The 25278-nt window shown below is 37.4% G+C and overlaps 1 long non-coding RNA gene across 1 annotated transcript in view; it reads left to right on the forward strand.

Moving 5' to 3' along the window:
* LOC103096644 (uncharacterized) overlaps positions 1 to 25278 on the forward strand; it is a 171267-nt gene that overhangs the window by 45923 nt on the left and 100066 nt on the right. The window contains exons 2-3 of the long non-coding RNA XR_008915144.1: positions 24163 to 24382; positions 25032 to 25173. This is a non-coding gene — a long non-coding RNA (uncharacterized LOC103096644). The remainder of the gene's footprint in view (positions 1 to 24162; positions 24383 to 25031; positions 25174 to 25278) is intronic.

A 25278-nucleotide genomic window follows, 5' to 3' on the forward strand; every position in this document is an offset into this window, starting at 1 on the left:
GCTCTGGGATAGCAGCATATTTTTGGATTTTGATTTTACTATTCAGGGTCTTAACTTTCAATCCCAGTTTTGTTTCATATGCATATTTGATGAGTGTGTCACATAGGACTTTATCCAAGTCATTAATAAAAATGTTAAACATCAGAATTAGGGCAGCTAAGTGGCTCAGTGAATTGAGAGCTAAACCTAGAGATAGGGAGTCCTGGGTTCAACTTTGACATCAGTCATTTCCTAGCTGTGTAACCTCAGGCAAATTACTTGACCCCAATTGCCTAGCCCAGTGATGTTGAACCTTTTAGACACCAAATATCCAAACTGCAACTCTTACCCCAGACAGGGGAGGGAGGAAGCGCTCCCATTGGGCTGTTGGGTGGATCATGTGAGAAATGTTCTCAGGCACAGTGGAGAAGGGGAAGGGAGCAGCCCCCTCTGGCACAAGTGCCAGAGTTTTGACAACATGGGCCTACCTCTTATTGTTCTTCTGCTTTGGAACTAATACTTAGAAGGTAAGAATTTAAAAAAGTAAAAGAAAACCCTTCGGACAAAATCATGTAGAATCAGACATGACTGACTGAATAACAAAATCTTGTTTGTACACAGTTATTTGCAGGTTGCTATTATTCTGTGAGCTCCTTGAGAGTGAGGACTGTCTTATTTTCCTTTGTATTCCAGGTGCTTGGCACAGAGTAGGCAATTCACTTAAACTCTGTGTACCTCATTTTCTTCAACTCTAAAGTAGGGACAATAATAGTATTTACCTCTCAGGGTTGTTGTGAGGATCTAAAACATTTTTATAAAATATTTACCCTACTGCATGCCATAAGTAGGCATTTAATTAATGCTTCTTTTTTCTTCCTTCCTTCCTTCCTTCCTTCCTTCCTTCCTTCCTTCCTTCCTTCCTTCCTTCCTTCCTTCCTTCCTTCCTTCCTTCCTTCCTTCCTTCCTTCCTTCCTTCCTTCCTTCCATAGAATGTAAGCTCCTTAAGGGCAGAGGATATATTTGTCTTTGTATTCCAAATACATAGGACAGAGCACAGTACATTATAGAAATGTACAAATACCAATTTATTGAGGAATAAGAAGAAATAAATCTGGTATGACCTGCTTCGATTAATCGGCATAATGATTGCTTCCTTTTTTAGATATTCACTCATCATCTCTTTAATGACCTGACCTAAAATTTTCTTAAGAATTGAAGTCAAGGTCACTGACCTATAGTTTGTAATCTCTATTTCCTTTCCCTATGTCAGGTCAATTGGAGGCATAGAGACTAGAGATAAAGAGTACAGTTAGAGAATTATATTAATGTTCTAGAAGAGAATTAATGAAGCCTTAAACCAGTAATACTGGGAATGGAAAAGAGGGGACAGATTTGGACAGAACTTAGCAATTGATGGGATGTTATGGGGAAGAGAAAGGAGAGAATCCAAGATAACATTGTGGGTTGAAATTTGGTGATTAAGAGGATGGTATTGAAAATTAAGGAAAAACAGGATTTTTGGGGAAACAATAAAATGCAGTTTTCAACATTTCAAATTATTAAGCCCTTCTAGGGCACCAACATTTGATAGTGTTCATATTATCTAATTCTGGAATGGACCTTAGAGATTGTTTAGCCAAACCCTATCATTTTACAGATGAGGAAATTGATGTCCAAAGTGGAAAAGTGACTTTTCCAAGATATCTCAGTGAGTTCCTGAACTGGGATTTGAACATGGGACTCCTGAGATCAAGTCCAGTACATTTTCCAATCTATTATGCAGCATCAGTGTTGTCTACTAGAGTCATCAAAATAATAACACATGAATGCTAAAATCTCAAGCACCCTAGCAGATTTGTGTCTATGTCTGGCCATCTTATACATGCATGCATGCATGCATGCATGCATGTATGTATGTATGTATGTATGTATGTATGCCTGCCTGCCTGCCTGTCTGTCTATCTATATTTTGCATCAGTAAGTAGCATAGGAAGGTTTTTGGGCAACCTTGATCTTGTGAACACCCTAAAGTGTTTCACATAACCACTTCCTTTATTAGTATTTGTGACCAATTACAAGACTGGTCATGACTGCCAAGATTCTTAGTCAACAGAGTCTGGAATTCTCTTCTGCAGAAGGCATCAGCAAAAAATGCCCAGCAGGACAGAAAAGAGCTGAAATAAAGGGACTAGAATAAGTCAGACTCTAGGTAGCTAGGTGGTGCAGTGGGTAGAGGTCTAGACCAGGAGTCAGGAAGGCCTGAGTTCAAATACAGCCTCAGACACTTAATTTTTGCCTGTCCGATGGCATATCACTTAACCTTTACCTACTTCATTTTCCTCATCTGTAAATTGGGAATAGTGATAGCAGCTTTCTCCCAGGGTAGTTGTGAGGACTGAATTAGATAATAACCAAAAGCTCTCTGCAAACCTTAAATTGCTATGTAAATGTTAGTTATTAATATAACCGGGAGTGGCTTCCTCACTCCCTAGCAGTTCTAGGGCCTGGCATTCTTTCCCAAACCCAGCCTACTATGAGAAAATCATTAAGGTGAGGTGCTAATTAATAGAATAACAATGCAGAAGCACATTCTTTGGTCTGATGAAGACTTAATTCCTTGGGCTTATGTGAGGGAGATGGAAGGGTGGTAATCATTCTAGGAAGTCCCTGAATTCTCTCCATTTCATAGCTCACTTCAGATCCTGGGGGCAAAGTAATCTTATCTTAATTAAGCTAAGAGACTCCCTAGGGACAATGGAAGAGTCTATTGGTCAGGCAAGTGCGGGGGGGGGGGGGGGGGGGGGGGGGGGGGGGGGGGCAACCTCCTTAGTAGAATTAGAAGCCTGAGAAAAAGCTTTGGAAGGAAATATCTCACAATATCTTAGGATTCCATAACAATTAAGCTCCTGCTTTCATATTCTTTTAGAATCTGCAAAGCACTATGCTCATGATAATCCTATAAATTAAATAATACAACAGACTGTTAAACAATCAATTGACATTTATTTGTTTATTTGTATTAAATGCTTACTTTCTGTCTTTCTGGCATCTCTAAGACATAAAGGCAAGGTCTAGGCAATGAGGGTTAAGTGACCTGCCCAAGGTCAAATAATTAGGAGGTTTTTGAGAGATTTGAACTCCAGTCCCCCAACTCCAGACCAGATGCTCTATCCACTGTGCTACCTAGCAGCTGTCCACAAATATTTATTAAGCATTTATTAGATGTCAGCCATTTTGCCAGGCTCTGAGGATATAAGGATAAAAATGAATGGGAATTCAAGGAGGTTATACTCTAGTGAAGGAGAAAACACAAACTATATAAAAAATACACACCAAGCAGATTCAAGGTAACCTTGTAGAGAAGGCACTAGTCACTAAGGGAATTGGGACCAGGGAATGTGATTTGTCTGCAGTCTTATGGCAAGTAAGAGACGAAGCCAAGACTCAACTTAGGGTCTACTGGATCTGAATTCATTTGCTTGCTCCTGCTCCAAAATACCTCTTCTCTTCCCTGGAAGTCTATCTGGAGTATCCTCTGGCCTTTGAATTGTGTCACATGCCAACAACATTTAAATGAGTGGCCAAAGATCACAGAATACTTTAGTGGCAGAGCCAGTCTTAAGAATCCTGGTGTCCTGACTTGTAGTCAGGGGTTTTCAAACTCAGGGAATAGAAACAGAGAAGCTGACATGCCACATTAACCCATATTGTAAAAATAGATCTGGAACAATTTCTCCAGTTACTGGATTCATTTGGAGATGCAAACTCATTTCACTAAGTCAGATCTTGGGTCAAGTTTGAATGGCCTACATAAGATAGAGGCACCATAGTAGAGAGAATAAATTCACTAGACCCAAAGTCAGGAAGACCTGAGTTCAAATCTCATTTTATACATGTAAGCTGGGGAACTCTTATTGGCTGTGTTATCTCTTATCTATAAAATGAAAGAGGTAGATCTGATGGATCTGAAGTTCCCTTCTGTTTCTCCATCTGGTATTCTAGAATTCCTTATCATCAAAGATGGCTTTTTATGTCAAATCTTTCTCACCTTGTGAAAGAATAAGTCTTAGTGATTACCATATGGGAAAGTGGGGGAAAAAAAGGGAGAGTGTCTCATGGTGAATCAAAAGTCTCAGGTTCAAGTTATGTCTTTGATTACTCTCTACCCTTACTATCTGTGTATCCTTGCGTGAGTCACAACATCTCAACCTCAGCTTCCTTCTCTGTAAAATGAGGGATTTGGATGATATGACCTTTAGGGGGTCTAACATTGAATAAAGAAAGGACAAGAAGATCTGATGGAAAAAAGTGGGCTAGAGTTTTGCAAAAAAGAAAGGAGACCAATAGCCCAGAGATTCTACATTCTGCACTCCTTATATACCTTGTTATTCAGTTTTTTCAGTCATATTTGATTCATCGTGACTCCATTTAGATTTTTTTTTCTGGTAAAGGTATTAGAGAGATTTGTCATTTCTTTCTCCAGCTCATTTGACAGATGAGGAGACTGAGGCAAAGAGGGTTAACAAATGATTTGCCCAGGGTCATACAGATCATATCTGAGGCCAGATTGGAACTCAGAAAAATGATCTTCCTGCTTTAAGGCCCAATGCTGTATTCACTGCCCAACCTAGCTGCCCCCCATGGACTTTGCTTAAACAAAAACCTGCTGTTGCCTTTGGAGGTCTGGCTTTGATAACAGAGTTTCCATTGTTTGGGTTACTAGCTATCTTCTAGAATTTGAGGCATGCAGTGAAAGAACAACTTCCCCTTCTTTATAGGAGGGAAGAGGGTCCAGAAAGGGAAATGACTTGCCAGGATCAATATACCAAATAACTAGTAGAGTAGGGATTCTAAGCCAAGTCTTTTTCCTCTCAATCCATTTTTTTTAACTGTACTGAGATCCCTCTGTGGAGTCTAAGGGAACATTTCTTTAGACAGATGGATGGAGCTGTAATTTCAAAAACCCAGTTCTGGAACCCTCTAGACAGGATTGTATACAATCCCAGAGATCAACGCAGCAGGCAAGAATAAAGCCACATGGAATCCTGCTGAAGCCCCCAATCCCCCATGGCCCAGCTTAATTGAACGGACATATTTCATTAAACAAAACCCTCCACCATCTGTTCTACTCCAATTAGGAATTCACAAGGAACATATTTCTCAATTATGTTGGGGAAGGAGATGTCAGGGCTCAGAGGCCCTGGCAAATGGCCTTCCTGGGAGAAACCTGGGAGTGAACAGGGAAACAGCAGGACAGATCCTAGAGGATGCTGGGTCTGGCGTCCGAGAAGCTGCCATCAAGTACCCATGGAAACTTGGGCCAGCCATTGTTCATTTCTTCGTGTTGGTGTCCTTCTCTGGCAGATGAGGGCACTCAGCAATTCCTTCCAGCTCTAAGTCCTATGATGCTCTGTCTGTCTGGAATGATACGGAATGGAAAGGGTCGAGTCATCTCCCCCAATGACCCTCAAACTCATCAATCTCCTCTGGTTTCTGTTATTGGGAGGATAGGGACTTCCACATCTAGGAAGTCCTTGGAGGCTCAGTATGATAGTCTGTGAAGCCTCTATTGCCTAGACTCATTCTAGAGATGAGGTCCAGGGAAGAGCAGTAATTTGCTGCAGGTAGCATAAAAAACTCACTAGAATCTTATACTAAGTGGCACAGTGGCTAGAGGGCTGAACTTGGACTCAGGAATTCAAATCCATCCTCATCATTCATTAGCTCTGTTACACTGGGAAAGCCACTTAACCTTCATTTGTCTCAGTTTCCTCATCTATAAAATGGGGATCATAATAGCACCTAGTTCTCAGGGTTGTTGCAAGGACCCAGTGAGATAATATTTATAAAAGTGCTTACACATATTAGGTATTAAGTAAAGGTGGTAGTAGTAGTAGTACCTGTAGTGGGAGCAGTGGTAGTAGAGGTAACGCTAGTGGTAATAGTGGTGTAGTAGTGGTAGGAGTACTTAGTAGAGGTGGTAGTAGTAGTGGAGTAGTGGTAATAGTAATAGTAGTAGTAGTGGTTGTAGTAATAGTAATGGAAATAGTAATAGTAATAATAATAGTAATAGTGGAGTAGTGGTAGTAGTAATAGTAGTGGTGGTAGTAGTAGTAGTAGCAGTGGTAATAGCAGTAGTAGTAGTGGTAGTAGGTAATAGGACTCAATAGTCTTTCCACTTTGAAATGCTGCCTCTTCAATTAAGACAGTCTCTTTCCTCTGTCCTATTTGGTCCAATCACAACAGTGATATTTCTTTGCATATGACATGATTTCTACCTATTTCTCTTCTGGAATTGCAACTGATTTTGTTCTACATTCTTCTTGTTTTTCCTTTCTTATTATTTATATTGACAAAAGAGGAAATGTGAGGCTCTGGGAAATTCTGTAACCAAACAAAGCTTCAAACAGGAATGTGATATAACAATGGCAACAAGAAGAACAAACAAGCAACAAAGTAATTGTGATGATTAACCAGATATTAGAAGAAGATGCTCCTAGGCTCCCAATTGTATTAATTGTATGCTTAGAAGGGACCTTGGCATTCCTTATTCTAATGTCATAGCCTGTATTAGATCATTTAATTTGATCTCTTCATTTTACAAATTAGGAAACTGAAGCCTAGTGGAGTAAGGCAGTATTTTTGAGGTAGGAAGAACTAGAATTCCAACTAACTCCAAATCCAATGTTAATCCTGTTATATATCACAATGTATCCCTGTTCACTGCATTGAACCACCAACTTCTACCTTGAACCTATGAGTCAGACAATAAGCATTGCTTAAGCACCTACTATGTACCGGGTACTATGCTAAATGCTGGGGATATGAGGAAAGAGGAAAGGCTGGGGAAGGCGGAAAAGGATAGATCTCTGGCTTCTAGGATCTTGGAATCTGTTGGGAGACACAACATGCTAATAATTATATTCAAACAAACTATAATGTGCTGAATAGGAAGTAATCAACAGAGGGAAGGTACTAGCTAATTATATCTCTCTATATATGTATATATATAATATTTTAAGATTTTCAAAGCACTTTACAAATACTATCTCATTTGATATCTCATTCGATTGTCTCATTTGATCGTCAGAACAACCCTGGGAGATAGGTACTGTATTTTCATTTTCTAGAAGAGGAAACTGAGATGGACAGGTTAAATGACTTGCCACTATGTATCTGGGACAGGATTTAAACTCTGGTCTTCCTGACTCCAAGTCCACTGCTTCACCTAGCAGACTCAACAAAAATTTTTAGAAACAGTCATTATTTATTTATTTTAGTTTCTTAGATGAATTGTTCTGGAACCCTGTATCATAGATGTAGTACTTGGGAAATAATTATTTCTCTTCCATGGCTAAGGCAGTGCTGAGGATTGATAGAGTTTATGTGGAAAAGATGTGGAGATCTCAGCTATAGAAAACAAACACAGGACTTAAGAGGAAAGAGATGATTAATCAATTCTATTCAGCAAAATTTTATTGAACACACATTATGTGTGGAATACTGTGCATTATCTCTAGGGGAAATGCAAAATTTATATAAGATCTAATTCTTAATAGAGAGTAGATATACATACAGCTAACACTGTTGTTCAGTTGTTTTTTAAGTTGTCAAGACTCTTCATGATCTTATTTGGGGTTTTCTTGACAAATATATTAGAGTGGTTTTTCATTTCCTTCTCCAGCTCATTTTACTGATGGGGAAACTGAGGCATACAGGGTGAGGTGATTTTGTCCAGGGTCACATAGCTAGTGTCTGAGACCAGATTTGAACTCCAGGAATTCTTCTATAACTATTACTACTACTACCACTACTACTACTACTACTACTACTACTACTACTACTACTACTACTACTAGCTAGCTAGCTAGCTAGCTAATTAAGGTAGTTAGATATTATAATGAAGATAGCTCTGGACTTGGAATATAAAAAAATTGTATATCTTTTTTGCATTCTGTCTTCTACAATAGTTTGAAGGCATTAGATTAGTCCTTGAGGGCAGAGACTATGTTTTCATTCTTCTTAGATCATTAGAACTTAGCACAATGCTTGGCACATAATTGGTGCTTAGTAAATGTTTTCTTTTTAATTTTTAAAATAAAAAAAATTCTGTTACATGTAGAAACATTTTTTGACAATTGCTTTTGACAGTTGAAAATTCAGAGTTTTATTCCTCCCTCCCCTTCTCCAACCCCTGTGGTGTATAGTCTGATATGGGCGGTGCCTGTATTTTCATGTAATATATATTTCCACATTGCTTATGTCCTGATAGAAGACACACATCACATCTCATGAAGGAAATATAGTAGAAGATGGCATGTTTTGATTTGCACTCAGATTCCAACAGTTCATTGGCTGTGGATAGTATTTTCATCACAAGTCTCTTGGATTATGTTGGAAACTTGTTTTACTGATAATGGTTTAGTCCTTCACAGTTGATCATTATATAATATTTCTGTTACTGTATACACTTTTCTCCTGGTTCTGCTCATTTCACCTTGTATCAGTTTATTTAAGTATTACCAGTTTTTTTTTTTCCTGAATTCATCCTGTTCCTTATTCCTTATGGCACAATAGTATTCCATTACCACCTCATAGTACAACTTGTTCATCCATATCCCAAGTGATGGACAACCCCTCAATTTCTAATTCTTTGCCACCAATAAAAAGAGCTGCTAAAATATTTTGGTACATGGAGGTCCTTTCCCCTTATCTCTGATCTCTTTGGGAAACAGACCCAGTAATGGTCAAAAAGGATATCCATAGTTTTGTGGCCCTTTGAGCCTCGTTCCATATTGCTCTTCAGAATTGTTTTATCAATTCACAACTCCACCAACAATGTACTAATGTCCCAGTTTTCCCACATTGCCTCCATCATTATCATTTTCCTTTTTGATCATGTAAGCCAGTTTGGTAGGTATGAGGTAGTATCACAGAGTTATTTTAATTTGCATTTCTCTAATCAATTGTTATTTGGAGCAATTCTTTCATATGACCATATGTAGTTTTAATTTCCTCAGAGAACTGCCTTTGCAGTTCTTTGCATTCTTATAAATTTGCTTTGCATTCTTATAAATTTGACTCACTTCTTTATGTATTTGAGAAATGATGTTTTTGTCAGATATACTTGCTATAAATCCCACCCCTCCCTTTTGTTGGTTTTTTTCTAATCTTGGTCATATTGGTTTTATTTGTATACAAACAAAACTTTTAATTTTAATGTAATCAAACTTATCCATTTCATTTTTCATGATGTTTTCTATATTTTGTTTGTTCATAAATGATTTTCTTAGGTGTAAGACTGACAAGTAAACTTTTCCATGTTCCTCTAATTTGTTTATTGTGCCATCTTTTATTTCTAGATCAAATATCTATTTTAACTTTATTGTGGTATATTGTGTGAGATGTTGGCCCATGTCTAATCTCTGCATACTACTTTCCAGTTTTCCCAGCAGTTTTTGTCAAATAGTGAGTTCTTTCCTTAAAAGCTTGAATCTTTGGGTTTATTGAACACTAAGTTGCTATGGATCTACCACTCTATTTCTTAGCCAGTACTAGATTGTTTTGATGATTACTGCTTTATAGACTAGCTTGATATCTGGTATAGCTAGGCCTCCTTCCTTTATATTCCATCCCTCCCCCACCCCCATTAATTCCCTTGATATTCTTGGCTTTTTGTTTTTCCAGGTAAACTTTGCTATTATTTTTTCTAGTCATGTGAAATAACTCTTGGGTAGTTTTATTAGTGTGACATGGAATTAGCAAACTAATTTAGGTAGAACTGTCATTTTCACTATATTGGCTTGACCTATCCATGAGTAATTGATGTTTTTCTAATTGTTTATGTCTGACTTTATTTGTGTGAGGAATGTTTTGTAATTTTGTTCATATAGTTTTTGGATTTGCTTTGGTAGGTATATCCCCAGGTATTTTATACTGTCTGAGGTTATTTTGAACACAATTTCCTTTTCTATTTCTTGCTGTTGGATTTTTTTTTTTGATGGTAAATAGAAATATTGGTAATTTATGTGGATTTATTTTATATCCTGCAGGTTTGCTGAAATTTTTAATTATTTCTATTAGTTTTTTTGGTTGATTCCCTAGGATTCTTTAGATATACCATCATAACATCATCAAAGTATGATAACTTTGTTTAATTATTGCTTTTCTAATTCTTGAATTTCTTTTTCTATTCTTATTGCTATAGATAATATTTCTAGTATAATATCAAATAATAATGGTGATAATGGGTATACTTGCTTTACCCCTGGTCTTATTGGGAAGTGTTTTAGTTTATACCCATTACAGTTGATGATTTTAGATAAATGCTGTTAAAGCTAAATTAAAAATGCCAGTCCTTAATTTCCATAGTTTATTAATATTTACTTGAAATATAGAGCATAGGAATAGAGGAAGATTTGACTGCTCTAATCTCACCACATGGACACTTCTTCACATGGCTATCTATCTCAGTCATTGTCCTTTCACCACCACATCCAAGGGAATCAAGGGAGCCCACTTCCTGTAATCCCTTCTTTTACTTCTTCTCCTTTATCCCTGGATCCTAACCTGATCCTTTCCAGATCAATGTGCTTAGCTCACTGTCTCATGACTCATGCTGAAGCACTCTTATGTAATGTAGTATACACAGTTCAGGGATGCAGGTAGGATGACCCCAGTACATGATTTCTGGGGGAGGGGGTTCCCTTTACACAATGCCATATATCACTTTGAGGAAGGTTCCATTTATTCCAATATTTTCCTACTGTTTTTTTTTTTATAAGGAATGGGTGTTGTATTTTATCAAATGCTTTTTCTGCATCTATTGAAATAATCAAGTGGTTTCTGTTGGTTTTATTATTGATATGGTCAGTTAGGCTGATGGTTTTCCTAATACTCAACCATCCCTTCATTCCTGTTATAAAACTCACCTGATCATGAGGCATGATTCTTGTGAAATAATGTTGTAATCTTCTTGGTAGTATTTTATGTAAAAAATTTTGCATCAGTGTTCATTAAGGGGATTGATCTCTAGTTTTCTTTTTCTATTTCAGTCCTTTCTGGTTTAGGTATTCATATTTGTGTCATAAAAAGAGTTTGGAAGGATTCTCTCTTCCTCTATTTTCCTAAATAGTTTATGTAGTATTGTAGTTAGTTCTTTGAATGTTGGGTAGAATTCACCTTTGAATCCACTGGGCTCTGGGGCTTTAGGGAATTCTTTGATGGCTTGCTTAACTTCTTTTTCTGTAAGGAATGTAAAAATTAAAATTAATATGCAATAACTTCAAATATTATATTTTATAAGATTTATTAATAATCACTAGAAGTAAAAAAATAAAAAGGTAACAAAATAAAACCACATGCCCATGGCTAATTTAACTGCTCAAACAGCCCAATCTACCAATGTTCTGACCCAGGAAGGAAAGAGGGCTAGCCATGGAAGGCCACCCTATCTATTTATCTCCTGTCTAAGGCAGCACATAATGACAGGAAGTCAGTGGGCTCCTGGGAAATGTAGTTCAAAGGAACAAGAGTTCCAATTACACATTTCCCCCCTCTCCCCCCATATCCCTTGGAAGAGTAGTCTTTCTAATGGATCTCATAAACACAACTGACTTATAAATTACAATAATTTGGGGATAAAGAGAAAAGAAAACAACACCAATGATTGCTAGGTGTACTGACAAAAAACCAATTGGGGGAAATTCCCTTTGGCATGAGTATAATACAAAACAAATGCATTCAACCCCACACAGTTCAAATTGCCACATCCCAAAGTTCACTCTGGATCTTCTGGTGTAGCATTTGGTCTGTGCAGGCATCTTCAATGGTGTATTCTCTAACTCTCTGGATTCAGAGATGTAGCATGTTTCTTATCCTAAAATTACTCTCAAAAAGAATTTAAACTCTGCATTATAGGATAACTACACAGGAGATAGTTTATATTTTTGTAAGTATTCATCTATTTCACTTAAATTATCAGATTTATTGGCATATAGTTGGGCAAAATAACTTCTAATAATTTCTTTAATTTTTTTTCATCATTGGTTGTGATTTCAACTTTTTCATTTTTAATGCTAGAAATTTGATTTTCTTCTTTTAAAATCTAACTAGCATTCAATGATGTATCTATTTTTTCATAAAACCATTGTCCTGTTTTATTAATTCAATTGTTTTCTTACTTTTAATTTTATCAATCTCTCCCTTGATTTTCAGAATTTCTAATTTGATGTATAATTTTGGGATGGGAATTTAAAATTTGTTCTTTTTCTAGTTTTTTTTAGTTGCACAACCAATTCAGTGATCTGCTTTCTCTATTTTTCTTTATTGATGTAAGCTTTAAGAGATATGTATTTTTCTCTACACACTGCTTTGGCTGCATCCCATAATTTTGATATGTCGTCTCTTCATTGTCATTTTCTTTAATGATATTGTTGATTGTTTCTCTGATTTATTCTTTAACCCATTCATTCTCTAGGATAAAAGTATTTAGTTTCCAATTAATTTTTAGTATTTCTTTCTGCTACCTTTTGCTGGGTATAATTTTTATTGTGTTATGGTCTGAAAAGTATGCATTTAATATTTTTGCTTTTTTACATTTTGGTATGAGGTTTTTATGCTTTATTAATGTGGTAATTTTTTTGTGAAAGTGCCATACATGCTGAGAAAAAGGTGTATTCCTTTCTATTGCCATTCAGTTTTCTCCAGAGGTATATCATATCCAATTTTTATAAAGTTCTATCTACCTCCTTAACTTTTTGCTTTTGTATTTTTTGGTTAGATTTATCTACTTTATCATAAGGTTGAGATTCCCCATTAGTAACATTTTACTATGTATTTCCTCCTATAATTCCTGTAACTTTTCCTTTAGGAATTTGGATGGTATGCTATTTGCTGTATATTTTTTTAAACCCTTACCCCTCAGTCTTAGAATCAATTCTGTGTATTGGTTCTAAGGCAGAAGAGTGGTAAGGGTTAAGCAATAGGGGTCAAGTGACTTGCCAAGGGTCACACAGCTAGGACATGTCTGAGGCCAGATTTTAACCCAGGACCTCCTGTCTCTGAGCCTGGATCTCAATCTACTGAACCACCCAGTTGCCCCCTGCACATATGTTTAATATTGATATTGTTACATTCTCTATGGTACCTTTTATCCTGTTATAATTTCCTTCCTCACCTCTTTTTTTAATATTCCCTTGAGAGTTAAATTTGCTCATCAAATTTTTTTTTCAGCTCTAGTTTTTTGGTCAGGAAAGTTTGAAATTCCTCTACTTCATTAAATAAAATTTTTTAGCCCCTGGAGTATTATGCTCTATTTTTCTGGATATGTAATTTTCAGTTGTAATCCTAGATACTTTGCCTTTCAAAATACCATATTTCATGCCTTCTGGTCCTTTAATATATAGAAGCTATCAGATCCTGTATAATCTTGATTGTGGTTTCTTAATATTGGAATTGTTTTTCTTCTGTCAGCTTGTAGTACTTTTTTCTTGGCCTGGGAGCTTTGGAATTTGACTAGAATACTCCTGGGGTATTTTACTTTGGGATCTTTTTGAGGAGATGTTCAGTGGATTTTCTAAATTTCTATTTTACCCTCTTGTTTGATGATATCAGAGTAGTTTCCACTGATGATTTCTTGTAAAATGATGCCCAAGCTCTTTTTTTGATTGTGGCTTTCAGGTATTCCAGTGATTCTTAGCTTATCTCTCTTGGACTTAGCTTTTCCTGGTTGGTTGTTTTTCCAGTGATGTATTTAAAATTTTCTTCTTTTTTTTCCTTTGAATTTTTGTGTTTCCTTTTCAATTTGGCCAATCTTACTTTTTTTCCCCATCCTACTTTTTAAAGAGATGTTTTCTTTAGCATTGTTGTTGTTGTTTTCGCTTACATTTTCATTTATTCTGTTCCATTCCTTAGGGAACTGTTTTTCTTTAAAGCATTTTTATGGTCTATTCCATTTTTTAGGAAGTTGATTTTTTTCAATGAATTTTCCCCTCAAGTTGTTGAGTTTTTCTATCAATTATCTTATTATTTGGGTTTTTAACTTCCTTTCAAGTTCTTCCAGAGTTTGTTCTGGAGCCTGCCATCTTTTCAGCCTTTTCTTTGAGGCCTCACATGTTTCCTTTTTTGGCACTGTTGTCCTTTTCTGAGTTCATATTTTGATCTTCACTGTCATTAAAGTAACTTTCTAAGGTTTCTAAGGTCAAGGTTTGTTTGTTTGTTTTTGTCTTTTTGCTAATTTTTTAATTGTTCCTCCTGCTCCTCCAACCCCATTATCTTATCTCTTGAGGTTCCTCTCTTTTCCTGGGGTAGAGGGTGTACTGTTTCAAGCTTGCAGAGTACTCTTCTCTGGAAGTTGAGGTAGGCATGGATGCCTTGTTCCTCACCTTATATTTACCAGGGAGGTGACCCTGCTGGCTCGCTCTAGGGAGGTTTGCAACTGTTTTGTCTAGCTATATCCAGCATCCTATGCTTAATTCCTTGTTGAATCCCACTCATTTCCTCTTCTGTTTCATAGGCTGCTCTGCTCCTTCTCTGCCCCTGCCATTGGCCTGGGATGATGGGCAGGTCCCCTGTTCTGCCATTTCAGGCACTCCACTGCCTAATGGGAATGAGAAGCATAACAGTTAAACTGTTATATATATATATATATATATATATATATATATAAACTGCCTTAAACTGTGACCCTGAAAATATGTTTTCAAGACAGTGTCTTGAGTTAAATCAAAAATAAGGTGGTCGCCATGGGAAAATTCCTAAATATTAAATATAACCAAGTCAGCTGGGTTTTATGGAGATTTTAATTAATACAAATTAAGGAATTAGTGAAAGGGAGAGAGAGAGTAAGAGGAAATAATGAGAAAAGGGCTAGGCCAGCCTAGGCTTAAGCCTGAAGAGAGGGATCAGTCAATCTTTAATCCACTCACCACAAGATTTGTCCCAAGCAGGATTTTAGTGTTCAGAGAAACCCTCCAGTTTAGCTCCTGAGCTCCATTTTAGCTTCCAAGGCTGAATTTTTCAGCCACCGAGATAGAGACCAGCCTTCAATTCAGCTCCATAGCTGCATTTACCTTCAGAGGCCTTCTGACCTCTTTTTAAAGAAAATTTTCTCCTATGTCACCTCCCCTAAGTTTTTATGTCTACCAATCACAGTAGACATTTTCACAGGACTGACCATTCTTAATTCACACCTGAGTAGACTGAACTTTTGAGTAATTCACACCTGAGTAGACTAAAACTTCACACCTCTTTTGTTAAGCTTGTCCCTTGCAAGTTTGCAAGTTGCCTGACCTTTTAGTGATTAATTTGACCTTCATAGGTACTTAGCACCCTTTTGTATTAGATCTAAAAATAGACCTAGCTTAAGGTCTTTTCCCTTACTATAAGTATGAGTTAAGTACTTTTCATTGTTCACTAAGAAGTTTTACAACTTTATTTTCCCCTAAAGTATGCTTAAGTATGGGTGGAGTAATGTTAGAGTTCTCACATTCCTGATTAAGTACCTTCATTGTTTAAAATGGAGAATGGTCTTAACCAAATGTTCTAAGGCAGAGTCTGAGAATTTTTAACATTCACAAGTCTGAGAAATTTTAAGATTCACAGTAGGTTACTGTAGTTCCAGATCCCCCTTTCTGTTGCCTTATAGTCCTAGGGCTCTGTTGCCACATTGATGTTAGTAGGGTCCTGATATTTTCTAGTTCCCTCTCTCTTCTCCTTTAGAGCCACAAGGCTCTGTTGTCAGATGGGAAGGAGTAGGCTACTGTGGGTCCAGTTCCACCTCTCTGTTCTCTTTTAGCCCCAGGGCTCTGAGACCATATGAGAATGAGTAGGGTCTTAAAGTTCCTGTTTCCCCTCTCTGATTCCTTGTGGCACCACTGCCATATGAGAATTTGTTGATTTCTGCCTTCTATACCTGTGTAGAGTTACTTGGGCTAGTTTTTTTTTTCTTCTATTTTGCAGTTTTGTTGCCTCTGGCAGAGTCATCACATTCTGGCCTGTTCCAAGTACTGCAAATTCTTACAGATGCTAAGCTGCTTGGGTTGCTCTCTCTCCTTACCCCAGTGAGACATATTCCTCCAATTTTCCTTTGTTTTAAGGTGATTCCTCTCCTCTCCTCTCAACTCCTCTTGTCTCCTCTCGTCTCCTCTCCTCTCCTTGTAGGGATTAGAGTAGCAAATCATTCTTTACTGTACCATCTTAGCTCACAGCATACAACTGACTCTATCAGTAAATCTTTATTGATTGGTTGAAGGTCTGAACTAAAATCCTGCCTCAGAGACTTATTAGCTGGATGACCCTAGAAAAGTAAATTAACTTCTCTGTGCCTTAGTTTCTGTATTAGTGAATTGGGCATAATAATAGCACCTATCTCTAGAAGGTTGTTGTGAGGTTAAAGTGAAATAATAATAAAGTATTAATAATACTTTATATAATATAATAATTATATTTATAATAATAAACTACATAATTTTGTTATTGATAATATCAGTATAATAATAAATATAGAAAAACAATAAAATCTTTGTAAACTTAGAGCTATATAAACACTAGCTATTATTGTTAGTTCTTGGAGCTGTGAAGATTGGATTTAGCTATCTCCTGATTGTAACAATGAAGATACTCTCTTTAACAAAATCAGGAATGTCTACACCCATACTTAAGGATTAAGTATTCAGGAGGATGGCCTTTAACAGATATGTGCAGAAACAGCTGACAGACTCCTGGGCTGTCCTAAGTCAAGCTAAGCTACCATTGGTACAAATGAGATGCAGGAAAGTGATGTAAAACTGTCCATATATTTTGTGTCACTTCCTCTCTTCGATCTCTTTCCCCAGAGATGTGGCTCTGGCTGGTAGCATGCTAAGCGTTCTGACATCTTGGAGTGGTGGCAGCTATTTGTCTGGGTTTTGGCAGTGAGTTTGCTCTTGAACTAATTCTGGTTCAGGCATCTTAGCTGAGCCCTCTTGCAGTTCAGGCTGATTCCTTCCTCCTTTACTCTCCAAACTTTATCTTCCTAGAAGCCTCTAATCTTCCTCCTAGCACAGGCCAGGCAGGAAAGACCTTTTCCCTCTCCCTTCTCCTTAATTTCTTTCCTCTATATTAATTAAAATGACCATAAATTTCCAGCTGTCTTGGATATTTTATTTGGGATATCCCATGGTGACCAATAATTAATATAGTTTAGATCACAACACTAAAAATTATCCTTTACAGAGCTTACAATCTCATAGGAGGATGAGGTACATATCAACTATGACCTAAAATGATACCTGCTATCCTTTGTCCTTTAATTCCATCCCATCCATAGCTGGGATGCCAAGTTCTTGGGGCCACATTTTAGAAGGGACATTGACACGCTGGACCACAGTCGGTCTGGTACATTATAAACACTTAATAAATGTTTTTTGACTGAATAGAATTGGTAAGGAACATGAAATCATGTCATTTTGGAAGTTGGTATATGCCCCATGATAACTCTTAGCATACATTCAAAGGATCATAGAATTAGAACAAGAAAGGACTTCTGAAACCAAGAAGCCCAATACTCTCATTTTACAGATGGAGATATTAAGACCTAGGAAGAACAAATGACTTAACTGAAGTTCTTCAGGAAATATATATTAGAGGGGGGATTTGAATCCTGGTCCTGTGACTCAGGAGTCTTTTACCATATACCCACTGCTTCTCAGTCCATTGAATTAATTGGAGATGTTTAATATTGAAAAGAGAAGATTTGAGAAAAGGAATAGGAACTGTCTTTCAGTTTTTTAAATATTCTCATTAGGAAATAGAATTAATAATAATAACTAACATTTATATAGTGCCTGCTATGTGTCAGGCACTGTCCAAAGGCTTTACAATGATTTCATCTGAACCTTATAACAACCCTGGAAGATAAATACTATCATTATCTTTATCTATAGATGAGGAAACTGAGGCAAATAGGTTAAATGATTTTGCCCAGTCTCAATGTGTTTGAGGTCACTTTTGAACTGTGGTCTTTGGGACTCCAGGCCCAAGTGCTTTGTCCACTGCACCACCTAGCTGTTCTGCTTGGTTCCAAAGTGAATATCTAGAAAGAGAGGGTTGGGGTGAAGGCAGAGAAGGGCTGGACAAAGGGATTGGCAGAGATTAGTTTTGGCTCCCTCTATGGAAAGACGAGCAGTCTGGAGATTAAGAACTGGCTTTTGAGTTAGGAAGATTTGGGTTTAAATCCTCTTCTGACATGGACCCTGTGTGACATTGGACTCAGATCCTTGGGCAGATCTTTAAGATGGCAAATTGCCTAACAAGTGCTTATCTATACTTGTAGAGGGAGTTTTCTCCTTGGTAGTTCCTTATAATCCTAGTGTAATCCTAGGTTTGATCCAAGAAAAAAAGGAGAAAGTAGTTAATAACAATTGTCAGCTGCTTTACCAAGACATGGTTAAGGTTAAGGTGTTGAAACAGAGCCTGCCAAGGGTGTTGTAGAGAAGCCGGTCAGTTCAGGTGGACTGGACTAGCTCACCTCCATGATCCCTTTAATGGCAGAGATAATTGAGATTCTAAGTGTCGAACTCCCAACCCTGACTATAACATTCCATGCTCTTTCCTGTGCAAGGTGTCCAGGGAGACATAAAAAAAAAATAGCCAAGTACTTCCTCTGGCTCAGCTCAGCAAGGAGACTGACCACTGGGCCGATGGTTCCCCCATCTGAGCTTCTTGAGTTTGCATGGGGGTGGAGAGAGCCTGCTTGTCACTCTGGGACTACAGGAAATCAGAGGCATCTTTGGCTTTGGTCTTTCCTAGAGGCAATTAAGTGACTCCAGGAAATGATTTCTTGTGCTGCTTGCAGGTGGGCTCCAGAGAACTTGAGCACAGTGGAATGTAATAAAACCCTAGGAAATGATGTGGAGATGCCAACAAGAGTCTTGAGCCCTGGAGGCATTTCAGTCTTGAGGCCAGCAGTCACTAACAGTGTTGGTGTGAATGATCAGGCTCAGTGGCATGTTCCCTACATTATTCATGCTTGTTTGGGGCATCATGAAGTGTTTTTTTCCCATGATGAGAAGAGAAGAAGGTACTCTCTTTCCTTACCCTTGGGCAGTCTGCAATAGGTTCTTTGAAGTCTGCTCTTCCTGCATTGGGGAGTCCCAGGGCTCAGCTTTCAAAAGGAAGCAAGGAATCTTCTCAGGACAAAAGTTCCTAGGACTTAAAGCTGAAAGACAGCTTTGAGATGCTCAAATTCATTTTATAAATGAAGAAAGTGAGGACATGAAAGAGAGAATTGCTGTCTAAAGTTTTCATGAGGAATATAGTAGCTGATAGAGCTGGGACTTGAATTTAAGTCTCCTGATGCCAAATTCAGTGCTCTTTTTACTACATCACATCTCCAGGGGCCAGGTTTGTGAGAAATCAGGACCACAGGCAGGAAAGGAGATTGTGTTCAGTTATTTCAGTCATGTATGAACTCTTCAGGATCCCATTTGGGGTTTTCTTGGCAAATATACTGGAGTGGAATGCAATTTCCTTTTCCAACTCATTTTACAGATGAGGAAAGTCAAGCAAACACGGTTCAGTGACTTGCCTAGAGTCACACAGCTAGTAAGTGTCTGTGGTTGAATATGAACTCAGGACGATGAGTCTTCCTGATTCCACATAGTGAGATAATGGTTGCACTCAGACATGGTTAATATTAAATGACCAGGTATCATCCCATCTTTATCTATTAGAATTGGAGAATGCTATATAGTTGCAATGACTCTTATAATATGGGATGGCAGAGTTGAAAGAGACTTTAGGTAGTGATTAGAAGAGTTGGAAGGGGATTTTGAAAAATACCAAATATAAAATATCAGAACTAGAAAGGACCCTAGAGATCATCTAGACCTTGTGTGTAAAACTCAAGTAGACATGGGTTGGGTCATTAATCATACACACAGATCGCAGCAGCTGTCTATTGACTTAGAAAACTACATTTAACATTATATTCTATTATATATTTTATTTTTGTTAAATATTTCCTAAATATAGCAACTTTTGGGATCTTTATAGTATTTGACTCTTCTGATCTAGACCAATTTCTTCATTTTACAGATAATTAAACTGAAGTTTCTAAAGAAAGATTTTGTAAAAAACAACAACAAAAAAACTGCTAGAAAGTAGTCTGGTATAAATTTGTCTTAAACATGAATCCATTGTGCAATATACTATAGTAAGACTTAAATGGATATATCACCTGAATATAAAAATCAAATGTTGAAATAATAGAAGAGAACAAATTCATATATTTTTCACAATTATGGCTAAATTCTTAACCAAACAAGAGTTAGAGATAATATCACAAAAGAGAAATTAAATAATTTCAGTTACAGAAAACTAAAAACCTTTCCCATGAACACAATTAATATAGTTAACATAAAAAGAAAAACTGTTTTTGGGAAAAAAGTCTTTGCATTGAATATCTCTGTTAAGGATCTAATATATAAGGCATATAGAGAATTATGATAGATAACAGCCAAAGGATATAGAGTTCTCAAAAGATGAATAATAAGTTTTTAACAGCCATATGAAAAATCACTCCAATTCATGAATTACAGAGGAAATGCAAGTTAAGACTGAGATTTCATTTTGTCTTGCAAATTTGGCAAAGTTAACAAAGGATGACAATGGTTAATGTTCAAGTGGCTAGGTACACTAATACAATGCTGGTAGAACTGTAAATAGGTTTGACCATTTTGGAAGGTAATTTGAAATAATGCTAAAGAAGTGATTGAAATATGCATGCCTTTTAATCCAGAGATCCCACTTTTAGGCACATGCCCCTCAAAAGTCCAAGATAAGAATAAAGAGTCCTAAGGTACATGCAAATACTTGTAGCAGCTCTACTTAGGGTCACAAAAAACTGTAAATAAGGTAGGTTCACATTTAGAGAGTGACTAAATAAACAGCAGATAAATGCGAAGAAGTACAAGAAATTATGCATATGGATACTTCAGAGCGGCATGAGACTTTATGAACTGATGGTGAATAAAATAAGCAGAGCAGAAAAATGACATAAATAATGATTACAAATACTCCATATAAATACAAAGAATAATAATTACAAAACCAAAAACTAAACACCATATAATTATAATGACAAAACTTGGTCCTGGCAAGAATTGATGAAGTGCATCTCCCTTGCTTCTTTACAAAAGGGAGGGACCCTGAGCTATATACTGGAATAATGACTATACTTGTTAGACATATTTATGTGTTGGTTTATTTTTGCTAAACTATTTTTCTTTCTCTTCCTCTTAAAATCTTTGTTGCAAGGAATGGCTTATTGAGTGGGGGAAGGGGAAGGAATATATCAGAAATGAAAATGATACAAAACATAGGCAAATAAAAAAGATTAAAACATCATTTGGATTGATAAAAAAGAATGAAGTTAGAAAAACATCGGCTAGAACATTAGATTGCCCGTTTTCCATTCCCAGGTCTTCTATGAGCTTATTATGTCATATGTTAATTCTATGGTATACTGTATCTTTTTCAAGTTATGAAGCAAGTTTGTAGCATTTATTCAAAACTCATTTAATGGGGGGCAGCTGGGTGGCTCAGTGGCTTGAGAGTCAGACCTAGAGACAGGAGGTCCTAGGTTCAAATCTGGCTTCAGATACTTCTTAGCTGTGTCACCCTGGGCAAGTCACTTAACCCCCATTGCCTAGCCCTTATCACTCTTCTGCCTTGGAGCCAATACACAGTATTGACTCCAAGATGGAAGGTAAGGGTTTAAAAAAAAAAACCTGATTTAATGATACTTGTTTAAGCCAGGGGTGGTGTCCCCTGCCTATAATCCTAAGGACCAAGGAGGCTGAGGCTGATGGATCTCTTGATCTCTTGAGTTGTAGTGGGCTAAGCCAATGGAGTGTCTTTGTTAGATCTGGCCAATAGGATGAGTCCCTGGGACCAGAGCCATCAGGTTTTTGTTTAAGGGGTGAACCAGCCTATTTTGGAGACAGAATTGGCCCAAACTCCCAGGTGAACCAGTAGCAGGGTTACCCTGTGACTAGCTCTTGCCCTTCCAGTTTGAATTATAGAGGAATACTCACTTTTATTTAAAAAAAAACAAAACCCTTACTTTCCATCTTAGAATCAATACTCAGCATTACTTCCAAGGCAGATGTGTGGTAAGGGCTAAGTAGTTGTTGTTAAGTAACTTGCCCTTGGTCACACAGATAGGAAGTATCTGAGGCCAAAATCTGAACCCAAGACCTCTCAATTCCTGACCTGGCTAATTTTCCATTGAACCACCTAGCTGCTCTGTGACCCAATCTTTTATTTTATTTTATTTTTAATTAATTTATTTAGTCAATTTAGAACATTATTCCTTGGTTACAATTATCACATTATTTCCCTCCCTCCCTTCCACCCACCCTTCCTACAGCCATTGGGTATCACATGTGTCCTTGATCAGAACCTATTTCCATGTTGTTGGTGTTTGCATTAGGATGTTCATTTAGAGTCTACATCCCCAGCCATATCCCCATTGACCCATGTAATCAAACAGTTGTTTTTCTTCGGTGTTTTTACTCCCACAGCTTTTCCTCTGAATGTGGATAGTGTTCTTTCTCATAGATTCCTCCAGGTTGATCAGGATCACTGCATTGCCACTAATGGAGAAGTCCACTACTTTCGATTGTACCACAGTGTATCAGTCTCTGTGTACAATGTTCTGGTTCTGCTCCTCTCACTCTGCATCACTTCCTGGAGGTTGTTCCAGTTCCCATGGAATTCCTCCACTTTATTATTCCTTTGAGCACAATAGTATTCTGTCACCAAGAGATACCACAATTTGTTCAGTCATTCCCCAATTGAAGGGCATCCCCTCATTTTCCAATTTTTTTTGCCACCACAGAGTGCAGCCATGAATATTTTTGTACATGTCTTTTTCCTTATTATCTCTTTGGTGTTACCCAATCTTTAAAAAAAAGTTCCTATACAATGGCAGAGAGTGGTTATAAAGAAGGAAGGCTCTTTCCGACTCCTGAAGTCTATAGTTTGTAAAGTCTACAAGCCATGAGGTACATTCTGTTCTGACTATAAATACCATAGGAAGGCTAACTGGGTCTAGAGTATCTGGTACAGCCAGAGATATGAAGGTTACTTGCTCATATCCAAGGTCACTCAGTGAGTCATTGGCTGTTCCTAGAATAGAACTTGGCTTGGGAATCCAATTTTGTCACTTTTTTTGTAGAGGAGTGCAGACATTGTTAGACAATGGGTACATTTTCTCCTTTAACAACAACAGAAAATGAGTATTAGATACAGACTCTAATGTAAAGAGATTCAGACCCCTGGTGATGGGTAATCTCACTTAGGCTGAACCCCCGGAAGTCATCCTTATGTCTCAATTATACCTATACATGTAGACACTTAACACACCATTTTAGACCTTATCCTAAAGAACATGGAATTTCAGGAAGGGATTTTAAAATAAAGAACGTGAAATGGTAAGACCAGAAAGGACATCAGACCACAAAATCTCAAAACACAGAACAAACTTTTAGAATTGGAAGGAACTAGAACTACCTTGTTTTGTAAAGGGAAAAATTAAATCTTAAAGAGGGGAAGTGACTGGCCCAAATATAGTTTGTTTAGTGACTACTATTTTTGGGGGGTAGGGTACATGGGGGTGAAGAATTTTATGTGCTCTCTTTTAACAGCCACTCTGCAGATAGAGTATTTTTATCTAATTCAGAAAGTGGTTTAGATACTAACAGGGGACAAGCATCTTAAAAAAAAAAGTCAGTACCAAACTTAGATTAAAAAAAGTTAAGACTTGAGGGAACATTGGAAACCTAATCTCAAATATCTGTGTCCTCTATGACCATTATCATATTTTCTTTAAAATTCCATTAGGATAGGATGGCATTAATTATTGAACGTTACCATAGGAATGGAGGCTGCTAGGTGGCTCAGTATCTAATAGAATGCTGAGCCTGGAGTCAGGAAGACATGACAATTACTACTAGCTGTGTCACCCCGAGTTTGCCTCTGTTTCCTCTTCTATAAAATGAGCTAGAAAGGAAAATGGCAGTATCCAGCTCCAAATCTATGATTTATGACCAAAATGATCTCTAAGATCCTTTACCATGATAAAATCAGAGGTTCTAAGGTTCTCTCTTCTTCTAAAATGCTTTCTTTTTCTATTTTTAGATGTCCAAAAAAGAGACGAGAGAAAAGATGCAGAGATTAGACTCTGGAATTCCCCAGTTCCAGTTGATATGTCTTGTCTTGCAATGTTAGACCTGAATGAAGAAGAACTTCTGTGACCTCTCTTGTCCCAGTGAGCAGTAAATTCCACTCATGGTCAGGCCAGGTTAACGTTCCGTGGGCATTTGATTTCTCCACTGGCTGAACACAGTAAATATCGAAGGTAATGCAATGTTCTTCTTTGTTGGGGCGGGTGAAATGAGCAGAGGGGATCGACCTTTTAGCTGTGAAAGTGAATGAGAATGGAGACTGTGTGCCTGGAATATAAAGAAGAGTTGGAGATTCTTGTTGGCTAGTTTAAAACTCTAGTCTTACCCCTCGGGCAGTATAGAGATAGGAGGCTGGTCTCTCTGTGTTTGTATCTCTGGGTTATTTCCTTCCCCTCTTTTTTTATTTATCATAACTAAAGTAGGCACAGCACTAGACTAGGGAGTAGGAGTCCTGGATTCTAAATGTGGCTCCTTCCCTTTCTACTACATTGTCACTAAACTTTTTTGAGTCTAAGTTTCCTTACCTGGTAAAGGGGAATAATAATTCTTTCATGACCTCCTTCATGATGTATTTGTGTATGTGTGGAATGGGAAGTGGTGAGAAGTATGGCGAGGAAAGGGCTTTTAAATGGGAAAACCCCAGAGAGATGTGGGTTATCATTATTATCATCATGTGGTTAGTGACCCAATATTTTATGTCAATGAGTAAATGATTCCACCTGACATATGCTGCCTTGCACATGTTAGGCATGTAATATTTATTGAATTGAAATAGAAGCATAAGGTCACTTCCTAGCTGTCATATTCCATTGTCTACCCTAGCTAGACCTCATCCTGTAATGTTATGCCCATTTCTGGGCTACGTTTTTGGAAGGACACTGACAATCTCTGCGTGTGTACAAGAAGAAATTGACCAGAATAATAAGGGGACTGGAAACTCTGCCCAAACAGGACCAGCTGAAGGGTATGTTTCATTGGAGAATCACTGTCTTCATATATCTGAGGAGGTATCTAGAGAGGAAGGAGTCTAGAGAGGAAAACCAAGACCAATAGAGCGGAGTAAAAAAAA

Source organism: Monodelphis domestica, chromosome 1 (genome assembly GCF_027887165.1).
Source record: "Monodelphis domestica isolate mMonDom1 chromosome 1, mMonDom1.pri, whole genome shotgun sequence".
In the NCBI taxonomy this organism is placed as follows: Eukaryota; Metazoa; Chordata; class Mammalia; order Didelphimorphia; family Didelphidae; genus Monodelphis; species Monodelphis domestica.